General features: G+C 39.2%; 1 long non-coding RNA gene across 1 annotated transcript in view; it reads left to right on the forward strand.

The window, feature by feature from the left end:
- Positions 1–288: 288 nt before the first annotated feature.
- The window catches only part of LOC145292004 (uncharacterized), a 124,639-nt gene continuing 111,453 nt past the window's right edge, over positions 289–13,474 (forward strand). The window contains exon 1 of the long non-coding RNA XR_013869532.1: positions 289–880. This is a non-coding gene — a long non-coding RNA (uncharacterized LOC145292004). The remainder of the gene's footprint in view (positions 881–13,474) is intronic.

The following is a 13,474-nucleotide window of genomic DNA, read 5'->3' on the forward strand; positions in this document are numbered from 1 at the left end:
TCCTGATTAAACTGTACAAGTACCATTTTTTTTTCTCCAATTCTAAACTGAGCCAAATGACGAACCGGGATTTCTGTAATATTCTGTAATATTACAAAAAATATGGCAAGTCAATTTTTGGAATTATAATTCGAAATTATAAATTGTAACAAGAATTATTTAACTATCCTTAGAGGATTGTAGGTTTATTTATATAATATTTATTCAATTAAAACAAACAAGTTTCGTAATTCGTCCAATTCGTTTGTAACTTTTAGATTCACCCACACTGCTGCCGCTGCTTCTCTTGATTCCGATTCCTTCCTTTCTTTGCTTGCATCATCATCACTTTCATCAGCATCATCATGAGTACTAATATTATGATTTACAATTCTTTTTGTTAAGACACACGCACTCTCTCATGCACACACGAAGAGCAGAAACAATAACAGATCTGACCACGATTCTTTTTACGGTTTCTTACAACAAAAGCAGAAAAAAATGAACAAATAAGAAAACTTTTTGTAGATCAGGATAATTGTAGAATTTTTTCTCTTCACTTAAGATTAAGATTTCTTTCAAAATAAGATGAATAAATTCAACTTAAAAACAAAAACAGAAAACCCTTAATCTCTTTCTACCATTCTTTCTCTTTTATGAAGAATGAATTCAAGTATTTATTATTTACGATTAGGAACTCATTTGTTCTAATAACACACCAATTCTTGCTTGATAAAACGGAACCCATTTAATTCGTGCACTTTTTGTTCTTTCGAAACCATCAAATGTATTTCTTCAGCTAATGTTCAGCATTTCTTAGCTCGAAGCATCTGCAAATAACACGAAGTTAACGATACACAATAACCAAAGAAACAAAAGCCTTGACTATTTTACCTAATACGTAAGTAACTCGTTTAATAATCCTTTTTTCATTGGTTCCATTCTTTTTATTATTTTAATGGCGTTGCTTTAAGCTTTTCAATATGTATGACATTTTCGTTTCATTTCTTTTCGATGGGTTCGGATTTATTTATTTTTTATTAAAGAATATTTTTGTTCCACAAAATAACAAAAACAAACAAACTTACGGTTGCATTTCAACTGCTTTAAAACCAAAAAATAATTTTGAGAAAAAGAAAATGCGAATTAAAAAGAAAGGAAAATTTTCTTTTTAGAAATTAGGGTGGGGAATCAGTTTCGCATATACATCTAAGGGTTTGTTTAGATTCGAAAAAGTTGTCACAATATTCAGATACGTTACAACAAAACACCGAGCACTCTAATTTGTTTTTTTAGGTGTAATCGAGGTTCCTGACAACGAATCTGATACTCAAACCGGGGGCAAATTTACCGTTTGCATGGTATTAACCCCTGAACACACGAACTACTTTCCGCCATTTTACAGCGTGCGCGGCAGCATAAACGACAGCTTGCTTCACCTAGCAAATTGCCTTCTCACATGCGTACCAATCTTCCGCGGAAAATTTAAAATTAGATGAAAAAGAAATAAAGCAAGAAAAGGAAAGCACTCCAAGTTGTGGAGGAGGAGGGGGGGTGGTAATTTAATTGTTTTTTTTTTTTTTTTCTGAAACATAGAATTTTCAAAGTTTCAAAAAGTACATTATAGCACTTTTTGGATGGAAAAAATTACGGACTAACATTTTTTTAATGACTTACAATTAAAGAAAAGTACAACAAATTGGCGAACCTTTTTTTTTTTTTCTCACGTAGTTTTTAATGCGGTTTACAAAAGCATAAGCACCCACCGACCAAACATTTATGTTTTTCGTTCTTTTTTTGCGGGAGGAGGATTCAATTATAGAACTTATGTGGCTTAGGTGCTTCTGCAGTTTAGTTAACCGTTTTCCTTAAGTAACGCACCGAATTTACCAATTAGAACACCATTTAACATGCTGGCGCCCCCAATGTAAACAGTATAATCTTCGAAAAATGTTAAATGGTGTTCGGTAAATGTCGGTGCGTTACTTTTGAAAATTTGAAAATTCTATGTTCCAGGAAAAAAAAAAAAATTAAATTACCCCCCACCTCCCCAACTTGGAGCGCTTTCCTTTTCTTGTGTTATTTCTTTTTCAGCTAATTTTAAATTTTCCACCCAAAAAGTGCTATAATGCATTTCTGCAAATTAGAAAATTCTATTTTCTGGAAAAAAAAACAAAAATTACATAAAATAAACAAAACAAATTAGAGTGGTCGTATCTGAATATTTACCATTTAATTTTTTTATGCGACTAATAACACGATAAATTGAATAAATTTTTGGTAAATGTGAACTGTAAAAACTTTTTTTCAAGGGTTTTCGGGTGTGCTAAAAACGAATATCGCATTTTAAATTGAGGTCGGCAACTATTTTTCACGATATTGCAGACTACTTTTTCGCATGTTTCATGTCGCAATATAAAGTGGTGGCCATATTTGTTTATGCAGCGCCGCTAGGTGTGTCAGAAATTTCGTGAAAAATATTGAATAATTCCACCCCGTCTTTCCAAGCTTATAACGCCTCGAAAAATTCAAGCCCTAATTTCTTTTTTTTTTTTTTTTTTTTTTTCAATTAAAGGAGCAAGAACCAAGGTTTCATTTAAAAGCAAAAAACAAAACAAAAAGTGTTTTTGTTTTTTAATTGACCTAAAAAAATTAAGTTTTCACGAGCGGTCTACAAAAGCATTTTTATTTCTCATTTTTTTTTAATTTTCTTTTGAAGGGGGGGGGGGTAAATTATAAAACTCGTACAATATTTAATAGGTGCTTCTGCAGTTTAATTTACCGTTTTTCCGTAAGTAACGCGAACGCGCCGATATACACCGAGCAGAAGAACTGTTTAATTTTTCACAAAAATTCTATTATATTGGGGGTGGGGGTGGAGTTCTTCTACTCGGTGTATGTCGGCGCGTTACTTACGGAAAAACGGTAAATTAAGCACCTGTTAAATATTGTACGAGTTTTATAATTGAACCTCCTCCCCTCCAAAAAAATAAAAATAAATAAAAAAAAAAAAAAACAATAAAAATGCTTTTGTAGACCGCTCGTGAAAACTTAATCCTTTAGATCAATTAAAAAAACATCAAAAACGACGTAACACCGAAAAATGAACCACATTTTGTTTTGGAAAACTTTCCTGTTATTTTAAATGTCTGCTAAAAAATTCTTCCGCGATGTGACATCATGAAAGAATAGCATATACGATGGCGATGACTCATCGCCGAGTTGGCACAAAATAGTGCGAGGGTTCAGGGGTTAATACCATGCAAACGGTAAATTTGCGACGGGTTTGAATATCAGATTCGTTGTCAGCGACCCCGAAAACCCTCCAAAAACCAAATTTTATTGGTCGGTGTTCTGTTGTACTTAAAGTAAACATTTAATCAGAGCCCAAAGAGTACATTTTTTTGTTCGCGCATATTTTTGCCAAGTAAGTACTGTTGTTTTTTCTTAAACCACATATTAAGAAAAAAAAAAAAAAAAAATTTATCTGTCGACTATATCTTAACAAGCACCATTTTTTTTTTTTTTTTTTTTTGTTTTTTGACTCGATTTCTCGTGAATTCCCGTCGGGCGAGACCGGCAATCGTCGGTGGCAGGCGAGCGACGAGCGTTGTTCAAATGTTGAAACGCTAACTCGACTTTTTTATTTTATTTATTTATTTTTTTCTGTTATGTTTTTAGTAATTTTTAAGGTGATATTAAGGGGAGGGGGTGACTTTATTTTCTGATTAATAAATAACTAATCAGATAATCAAATAAATAACTATTTGCCCCCCCCCCCTGCGTAATTTCTATTTTTTGAAATTTTTTCACTGGATTATTATTGATTGGACACTAATTAACCAGATTATGAAAAAATATTTAAAAAAAAAAAATAAAAAAATCATTATTTCGACATTTGAAAGGGGGGCTCACTTTTTAATTTGTTGCAGACCAGGATATATAAATCCTAATGAAGGAAGCAAAGAACTCAAATGCTGGAATAAAATAAACATGTCGTTTATTTTCTGTTGAGAAATGAAAGTCTTGGGTGTACACGTGTTCATTCCGCCTATAACCTACAAATCTGCTATGGTTTGCAGTTTCTAATTTTTGGAAGAAAAAAAATCAAACTTTTTCGCATAATTCAATTGACATTGAACAGGTTTTCATATCTGTAGAGGATTAGGATATATAAATAAATAAATAGGATATATAAATCCTAATCCTGTTACAAAAGAATAATGAAACGAATGGAATTGAAGGAAACAAAAATTCAATTGATGGAAAAGATAAGCATGTCGTTTATTTACTGTTGAAAGAATGAATGTTTTAGATATAACATGTGTTCATGTCCGCGCAGGTGTAACCATCGTTCGTTGCGGGACTGGTGTTGTAGAAAGAAAAAGGAAATGTGTTTTCATCTCAAGTTCGGGCCACTATCGTTTGTTCGCGTGTGGGAAAAGAAGTGAGTAATATAGTAGAAATGAGAATGCGTGTAGACAAAGACAAACGATAGTGGGTTAAGCTGTACGCCATGTTAGCAGTCAGCTACGTGAAGGTGTTCTCAGGGAACAGTAGTAGATAGAGAGAAAGAGTGTGAATGTGTACGTACTGTCTGTTGGCCTTTTGTCCCACGTAGTAGTAAATGGCGTGAGGTACGCGGTCGGTCTGTAGACCGACCAGCTCGAAAGCTGGTGCTAAAAGAAAGAAGCCGCTTATGCTCTTTCTTTTATACTCGTTTCCGGAGTGTCTTTTGCGCATGTGTGGATTTCCTTTACAAGGAAATGACGTCGTCCATCTGTGTGCGTACGTGTGCGCGTACATGTGTGTACGTTAGCGTGTGTGTATATACACGTGAATGTGAGTGTATGTACGCGAACGCGAATATATGTACGTGTGTGGACTTGGGCGTGTATGTTTGCGTGTCGGTATATGACAAGTAATATAGCTTGAAATGTGAACGCGTGTTTTTGTATGAGGCTTGAAAAGGCTTGCGCAAATTACAGCGTTCTGGTAAATCAATCACTCATTTTGTAACCAATAAAAAACGCGGGTATATCAAAACATAGAAAGTAAAAATGACATGAGCCTCTACCGCATTTCTAAGAAATATTTTTGTTTCTTAAAGAAAAAAAAATTTCTTTTTTTTTTTTTCACTTTTTAAAATTTGTTTTTATGAAAATAAAGTTTTGAATTTGTTTTTTTTTTTTTTTAACTTAGTTTTTGGTTGATGAAAAGTGAGTTTGATTTTTTTTTAATTTGTTTTTATTAAAGGTGAGTATAAACTCAAACGGTGTTTCATTCAGTTTCTTCATTAATTCCCATCTTGGGTTTCCGGAGCTAACCATAATTTCTTTATTAGCACGTGTTCACAATGGAAAAAACAAACAATAATAAAAAAACAAATAGGGGCAATAAAAAACAAAAATGGCAATTATTCACTTCCGTGTTTCCTGTTTAAAAATAGGGTACTCATGCAGTAGGTGTATCAGAATTTTGTGGGAATTTTTTATACCCCTAACATGAAACTGCGAATAAAATATAAAAAACTCGTAATTTCTCTTTTAAAAGTGGGTTGTTTCAAGGCTAGACGGCTAACGCGAACATGTGGTTTTTACTGCCTTCGGTCCATCCGTAGTTGTAAATACGGACAAACCGCTACTTCCGGTTTTTCGATAAAGATGTAAAAGCGCTTGCGTAATCGCACTCTTTTCAAATACTCGTTTAAAAAATTCTTTTATTTAAAAAATAAATGGAATTTAAAATATAAATATGGATAAATAAAGAATGGAACTAAACATTCAATAGTATTTTTTTATAGATAAGTGAGTTTTTGGAATTTATATCGAAGTAAGTAAAATTTTGTTGATTTTCTTAAAAAATTTTGTTAAAGAAAACTGGGTGCTAATGCAGAGAGTGATTCGTGCTATTTTTTAAATCGTATTTTTTAAATCGTATTTCAGGTTTAATTCAAGTTTTTTTTTTATTATTCAATTGTAAGGTTAAAGTTCAGAATAGGTACAAAACACCCTCCCCTATTTCAGTACGGATCACTCTCTGCATGAGTACCGAAACCCGATTTAAAAATACAAATATTGCATAATTTGCTATTAAACCTGTTATTTTTTTAAAATTTGGTCTTTGCTCCTTTAATGAAAAAACAAAAAATAGGGTTGGAATTTTTTAGTACTCATGCACTTATTGATCCGTGCTAAAATAACTTTATTATTTAAAAAGCTATTCTTAACATGGGGAGGGGAGGGTGTTTTGTAACTATTCTGTACTTTAACCATACAATTCAATAAAAAACATATAAAACATTAATTAAATTTATAAATATGACTTCAAAAAATAGCATGGATCAGTAAGTGCATTAGCACCACATTTTTCAAGTAGTTATAAGCTTGTAAAGATAGGTCAAATCATTCAAATTTTTTTCACGCATTCTTAAGATCGGTTTCTGACACGGCTAGTGCATTAGCACCGAAAATAGAAAAATAAAATGGGTGATCGATTTACCAGAACGTTGTAACTAAAAAGTGAGCACCCCTTTCAAATGTCGAAATAATGATCCCCCCCCCCCTATAATCTGGTTAATTAGTGTCCAGTCAGTAATAATCTAGTGAAAAAATTTCAAAAACCTATTATTGGATTGTGTAGTGGACTTTCGGTCAGCGTTCAAGTTGTGGATAACTTGGCAAAGACTAAAGTTACCTCTCATGAAAGAGGAGAACTATTTATGGCACAATGGGAGATTCCATTGTGCACACATGGGCCAGTCTATTCTTTGGATTATGATTGGCTGAATCACCTGATTGGATATACTTGTACATAAATACAAGCCCTCAGTCCAGCTCAATCTGGTGTCAGTCTTGTGCATAAGCCGAGTCTTTATCGTCACGTTGGTTTGTTATTTTTTCCTGCGATTGTTTCACATATTGTTATTATTATTGTTATTGCCGTGTTAAATTTGTTTTATTTGTTAAAGTTGTTATTGCTGTTATCTTCCTGCTGTTATTTTTGAACGGGACTTTTACCCTATTTTTTAAATTTTTTTTTTCCCTCTCTAACCCGTCGGCCATGGCGTCCGCCAGCAATGTGCCGTCGGAAGAGGACAAAAGCGGCGAACAAAAGAATGGGTGGGCGAAACCACTCAAAGTTAAAATTGACGTTAACAACTTTAACAGCAAGGAAATGTCTGCAATATGTTACAGACACAGGAGTTACTTTGGAAGCACCACGGCTACAGGAATTTGCCAAGAAAACGATTTCACTTTTTGTGATTGATCGCAAGACCAAAAAATTGATCAGGTCAACTAAGGAAACGGTAACCAAATTACTGGCAACGGCAGGAATGCGTGCGGATCGTGTAACGAAATGCAGAGGCTACAATACCTGGGTCGCCCTGTTTAAAACAGAGGAAGAATGCGTCGCACTAACCAAAAAGGAAATCATTACACAAGACTACATATTAAGAATGGAGTACCTAGGACGGAGGAGAACGACTGTTTCCATTTTTGAAGTTCCAGGGGCGGTCCCAGGTGAATATCTAGCTGCCTACCACCTGAAATTCGGTGATATCACTGGTATAGAGGTGGACCAGTACAACGGAGTCTGGTCCTTCGATATTCTATTAAACAAAGCTTTCCTCGAAATACCCTACTTCCTGGAAGCGGGAGCTGAAAAACTCCCCATTGTGGTCACAGGGAGGAGGCCGACCTGCTGGATTTGTAGTGAAGTAGGTCACTTAACTTACACCTGTCCGAAAAAGATAAAAACCAATGTGACAAACACAACAAACCCTAAAGAGGTGGTTGTTGGGCACCTCGAACCTGAGGCTAGAACGCCAAATACAAGCAAAACAATTGAAGTGATTAAAGAAATCACAACAGAAGAATTTGAGGAAAAATTCAACTCCGAGATGGAATCGCCCAAAAAGAGAGAATGGACACTGGTACCGTTTACTAAATCGCCTCGTAAAACGTACGCGGATAAACTGACCAAAGAGCAGATATTAGACATTAGGACCAGTAAAGACCCGGGGGGCAACAAGTTTAAGGCCCTGCTAAAACTAAAGGACTCGCTTGATGAAAAGCGCAAGCAAAGCGAGAAGAAAACAGAAAAAGAAAAAAAGGTAATAGATTTCCCCGAATCTCTCTTCCCCGAAAAGCCTGCCCCTCCTCCAAAAGAGAAAAGATCCCCCCGTAAAGCGCCACCCCTCTCTCCCGCAAACGTACCAAAAAGAGACCCAAAGTTGACAACCCTTGGCTCCCCATCCAAAAAGACCCCGAAACCGTCCCCCAAACCGTCTCCATTCTGCTCCCCAAACAATACACCCAAAAACTCCCCCCCCCCCGCTTCCCCTATGAAAATTGACATGCCCCCTCCTCCATCACCTCGCCCTTCTACTTCTGAAAAGAAAAGACAAAGAAGTCCCTCCCTGGAAAAAGGCCAAAAAAAGAAAAGACCCCCTTTTTTTTCAGGGCAAAGACGTGTGTAAGATCACGGCTGATATAGAGGCCATATCAAAAAATCATGGTAGAAAAGACTACCGAAACCTCTACACGGTGAAGCAGATAAACAAACTGGACATTACAAACCCAGAAAATTTTCCCAATGCCAAAAGGTTTTTAACTGTGGTTAGAAGTCGTGAAGAGGCCAAATGAGTTTGGACTATGCTGGAGGAAGCAAACTCTGCTTTTAATATCATTCCTCCAGCAGCCTTTTTTAGCGACTCCGACATACTTAAAATGGAGAAACTATGTGTTGGACGGGTCCCCATAAAAATCCACCCTTCACTTTATAGAGCGATTAAGTTAACATTTCCTCTAGACATCGGTGGTCTGTCCCCTGATGGGGCCATCACTAATGAGATGACCTCTGGATCATTGGGGACAGCTGTCGGTGTCTTGGCACTGTCCATGTTTGTTAAGGATACCCAACCCTAGATAGATCACAATGGCTTTAAGGTTAGCTACTTTGAATGTCCGAGGGTTGAGGGACGCCTCTCGTAAACTTCGAGTTGCACGCGACCTTCAACGCCTCGGGGTGGATATATGCTGTATACAGGAAACGCACTTCATTCCCAGTGATTATCAGGGTGTACTGCTTAGGGACTTTCAGCTCTATTCAGCACATTTTGATTCCCACTCGAGGGGTGTTTCCTGGCTAGTTAGACGCGCTCTTGATGCTTCGTGTGACCCAGTCTATGCTGATCCAGAGGGAAGAGTGCACGTGCTGGATGTTACCGTAAAGGATGTGGCATTTCGATTTATTGGGGTTTATGCTCTCAATAGCCATAGCGAGAGGGTTTCCTTTTTCCGGGGGATCGAGCCCTTCATGAATTCGTCTCGGCGGATAGTTCTAGCGGGAGACTGGAACGCGGTCCTGGATCCTGATTTAGATCGCGGGGGTAATACTTCAAGCGATACTAACCAGAACCGGGATGCTAAGGCGTTTCGAGACTTTATCAACAAGTTTGATCTTGTCGATAAATTTCGAAACGAAAAGCCCGGGGATGTAGTTTGGACTTGGACAGCTAGACGCGGCTCCGATCCGGTGCAACTTTCGAGTTACATCGATCGGTTCTTAGTTAGGAGAGTCGACTTAGGGCTTTTAGACTGTCCAAGTTTTCATAACATAGTTTATTCGGACCATAGGTTAGTCCGGGTTCGGGTAAACTTAGATAGCGTTAAACTTAGGATGGCTAGTTACTGGAAGTTCAACACGTCGTTGTTTGACGTGAAGGGCTTCCGGGAACAGCTTTTACTAACAATACAGAGGAAGCCATTATCGGGAATAAGTGGTGGGGAAAACTTAAACAAGTAATTAGGTCCTTCGCTGCTGATTTTAGTCATCGACTCAATTTTAGTTCTAGAGCAGCGAAAGCGGCACTAGATGATAGATTAAAAAGGGCGGTGGAGGAAGGGGAATAGTGATAGTTATACTTTAATTAAGGCTGAACTGGACTCCCTGGATAACAGGAAGGACCAGGGTCTAGTAGTTAGGGCTAGGTTAAAAAGAGTGCCGAACGAGGCAACAAACATGGCCGCGTCAATGCGTGCGGAGGGGCGTCGACGTGCGACTGATCGACACATCGCCAGTGTCACATTGCCGGCCGGACGAACCGTAACATCAAATGATGGAATCCTGGAGGGTTTTCGAGCTCATTTGCAGGAGCTTTTTACCATGGAGCCCGGCCTGGAGATTGAACAGTTTGACACGTATTTAGCTGACTTTTCTCGCCTTGAAGCGACCGAAGCAGCTAAGTGTGAAGGTAGCATAAAAGAGGAAGAAGTCCTTGAGGCTCTGAAACAAGTCGGGCTAGACAGGACCCCTGGGATTGATGGTCTGCCTTACGAGGTGTACTTGAGGCTGTCGCCCATTTTTATTCCTTTGCTGGCCACACTCTTCAACTCCTGGTTTAGGAACGGGTCTATACCTCAGTACTTTACCAGGGGGATCATTAAATTGCTTCACAAAGATAAAAATGGAGGGGATGGGATTAGCAATTTCCGGCCCTTAACGATGTTAAACACAGAGTTAAAGATTTTGGCCAAGATCTTAGCAAATCGTCTGCAGGTTGTTTTACATCGTCTCATAAGTCCCGAACAGACGTGTTCTGTTAAGGGCCGGACGATTCAAGATAATTTGCACGCGATACGCTTGATCATAGAGAAAGTCGACACAGAAGCCGCGCTGATCAATTTAGATCAGTCCAAAGCATTCGATAGGGTGGACCATCGTTACCTAGGGGCTGTTCTTTGCTTGGCTGGGTTTGGACCCCAGTTTCGCTCATGGATTCGCCTCTTGTATGCTAACCCCGGTGCTATGGTGGAGGTGAATATGGTGAGATCGAAGCCCTTCAGGTTAACAAGATCTATCCGTCAAGGTTGTCCGTTATCACCCATGCTGTATGTCATCGCGCTTGAGCCCTTTTTGCGCCAGCTTAGGGTGAATCCGGTCCTTCGCGGGATTACTTTGCCAGGTGGTTCTACCCCAGTAAAGTATACCGCCTATGCCGACGACGTGACTATGCTTATAACGAGCAATGTCGAGATTAGAGTCGTCGACATGGAAACAAGACAGTATGCACAGGTAACAGGGGCCATAATCAACCACGTTAAGTCTATTGGCTTACGTGTTGGTGCCTGGAGGGGAACGCCTCTTCAGGGGCCCTTTGGCTGGACTGATGGGCCCTGCAAGCTACTCGGCGTCTGGTTTGGCCCCGACCTCCAGCTGGAGAAAAATTGGTCGGAAGTGTTGAAAGCGGTCAAGACCACAGCTCATTTGTGGTCTTTGAGAAATCTAACTTTAAAGGGTCGGGCGGAGGTATGCAATACTCATATCTACCCCCTGATCCTATACCGTCTATCAGTGCTTCCACTCCCGGAGTCTTCACTACTTGAACTAGTGCGTGCTCTTTTTGCGTTCTTATGGCGCGGAAAGCAAGCCATGGTTGCTCGGGAGATCTGTTGCCTGCATCCGTCTGAAGGCGGTCTGGGTATGCCTAATATTAAAAAACGTAGACACACTAAGGCTGATATACCTGGACCGAATGTGTACACCTGACTTAGGGAACGGTGTCTTCTGGATGGAAGACACTAAGAAAGCCTTTCCGGCTTTGGAGACTGTGTATTCGGCTGAGGGGGAGGCAGGCAGGAGGCTCCGAAACGAATGTCATTTCTATTACGAGTGTCGACAGGCGTTGAGGTTCCTTCAACGGGTGAATGAAAGCCTCTCTGACACCCGGCTGTTGTCTCGCAAAGCGCTATATAGGGTTTTAGTGAGGGGATCTGTCCGAGACGAAAAGATTGAGGAGTTCGGTTTCACGAATGAGGAGCGTCGCTCGATATGGCCTTGGGCGCCCGGGATGAGCTGTTTCGATAACTACGAGGCATCGCTCACCTGGCTAGTAATCCGAGATGCCCTCTGGGTTCACAAAAAACTTTTCATAGCGGGTTTTACAATGACACCTAGTTGTGACCGATGCGGAGATTGGGAGGAAGACCTAAGCCATGCTTTCTTCCGCTGCGCTATCGTTCGACCGTTATGTGAGCTTCACGGTTCGCATACTAAACGGGCGTTTTTTTGTACTGGATGCGGTTTCCCCGTGCGGCAATTGGGCGCCGAGTATGAAGAAAGAGGAACGTTATGTTTTTCTGTGTTTGCTAGCTGTTATGAGAGGCGTGATTTGGTCGACACGACAGAAGGAGGTTTACGGAGATGAGACCTTCACGGCTCCCCAGCTTGTGCTCATGTTCAAGCATCGGTTGAAAATGCGAATTAAGCTGGAGAAGGTGAAACTCACTCCTGTGAATTTCAACGAAAGGTGGGTGAAAGCTTCGCGACTGTGTAGAGTGACTGGAGCTGGCCTTGAATTCGTTTCATTTCGGATTTTGGGTGTCCTGAACTAACAAGACATCAGTATCGGACCGATTAGTTTAGTATAGGTTAGTTAGGCTTTATTGTTTGATTTTTTAGCTTAGCTAGAGTATGTATGTGTTCATCGTCCCAGTCCCTCTTTTAGTTTGCCCTTGTCTCCCCCCCCCCTTTTTTTTTTTTAAATTTTTTTTTTTTTCCCCCCACCTTAGGTTCGATAATCCCCATTCCCGACCCCAATTAGGTGACGGATGGACTGCTTTGTCAGTGATGCAGGTCGTCTTTGTGGAGTTTATTCAATAAAGTCAGTTTTCGTGTGGACCTGCGTCTTTTCGACTGACAAAGCTTTCTATCTGCCACAATTAGTAGTGGGGGGCTCTTTTACTAGCTACTATTTTTTCATTGTAAATATTTCATTCCTTTTTGTATATAAAATTTTTAGCCCCAACCCCCCCACATCATGTATATATCATTTTTATTTTTGGATGTCCTGAACTAACAAGACATCAGTATCGGACCGATTAGTTTAGTATAGGTTAGTTAGGCTTTATTGTTTGATTTTTTAGCTTAGCTAGAGTATGTATGTGTTCATCGTCCCAGTCCCTCTTTTAGTTTGCCCTTGTCTCCCCCCCCCTTTTTTTTTTTTTAATTTTTTTTTTTTTCCCCCCACCTTAGGTTCGATAATCCCCATTCCCGACCCCAATTAGGTGACGGATGGACTGCTTTGTCAGTGATGCAGGTCGTCTTTGTGGAGTTTATTCAATAAAGTCAGTTTTCGTGTGGACCTGCGTCTTTTCGACTGACAAAGCTTTCTATCTGCCACAATTAGTAGTGGGGGGCTCTTTTACTAGCTACTATTTTTTCATTGTAAATATTTCATTCCTTTTTGTATATAAAATTTTTAGCCCCAACCCCCCCACATCATGTATATATCATTTTTCGGGTTATAATTAGGATTCCCATAGAGTGATTCTGGTATTCTGGTGAAAGAGTCTAGTTAAGTTAACTTTATGTTAGATAGGTCCACATTAACCCCCTCCCCCTATTTTTGGCCTTGTGCCACATTTTGTATATATATTTATGCAAATAAATATTGTCTTGTGCATAAGCTGGACCCTTGGTAAGTGTTGCT

Source organism: Euprymna scolopes, chromosome 13 (assembly GCF_053919585.1).
Source record: "Euprymna scolopes isolate OS-2025 chromosome 13, ASM5391958v1, whole genome shotgun sequence".
NCBI classification, from domain to species: domain Eukaryota; kingdom Metazoa; phylum Mollusca; class Cephalopoda; order Sepiida; family Sepiolidae; genus Euprymna; species Euprymna scolopes.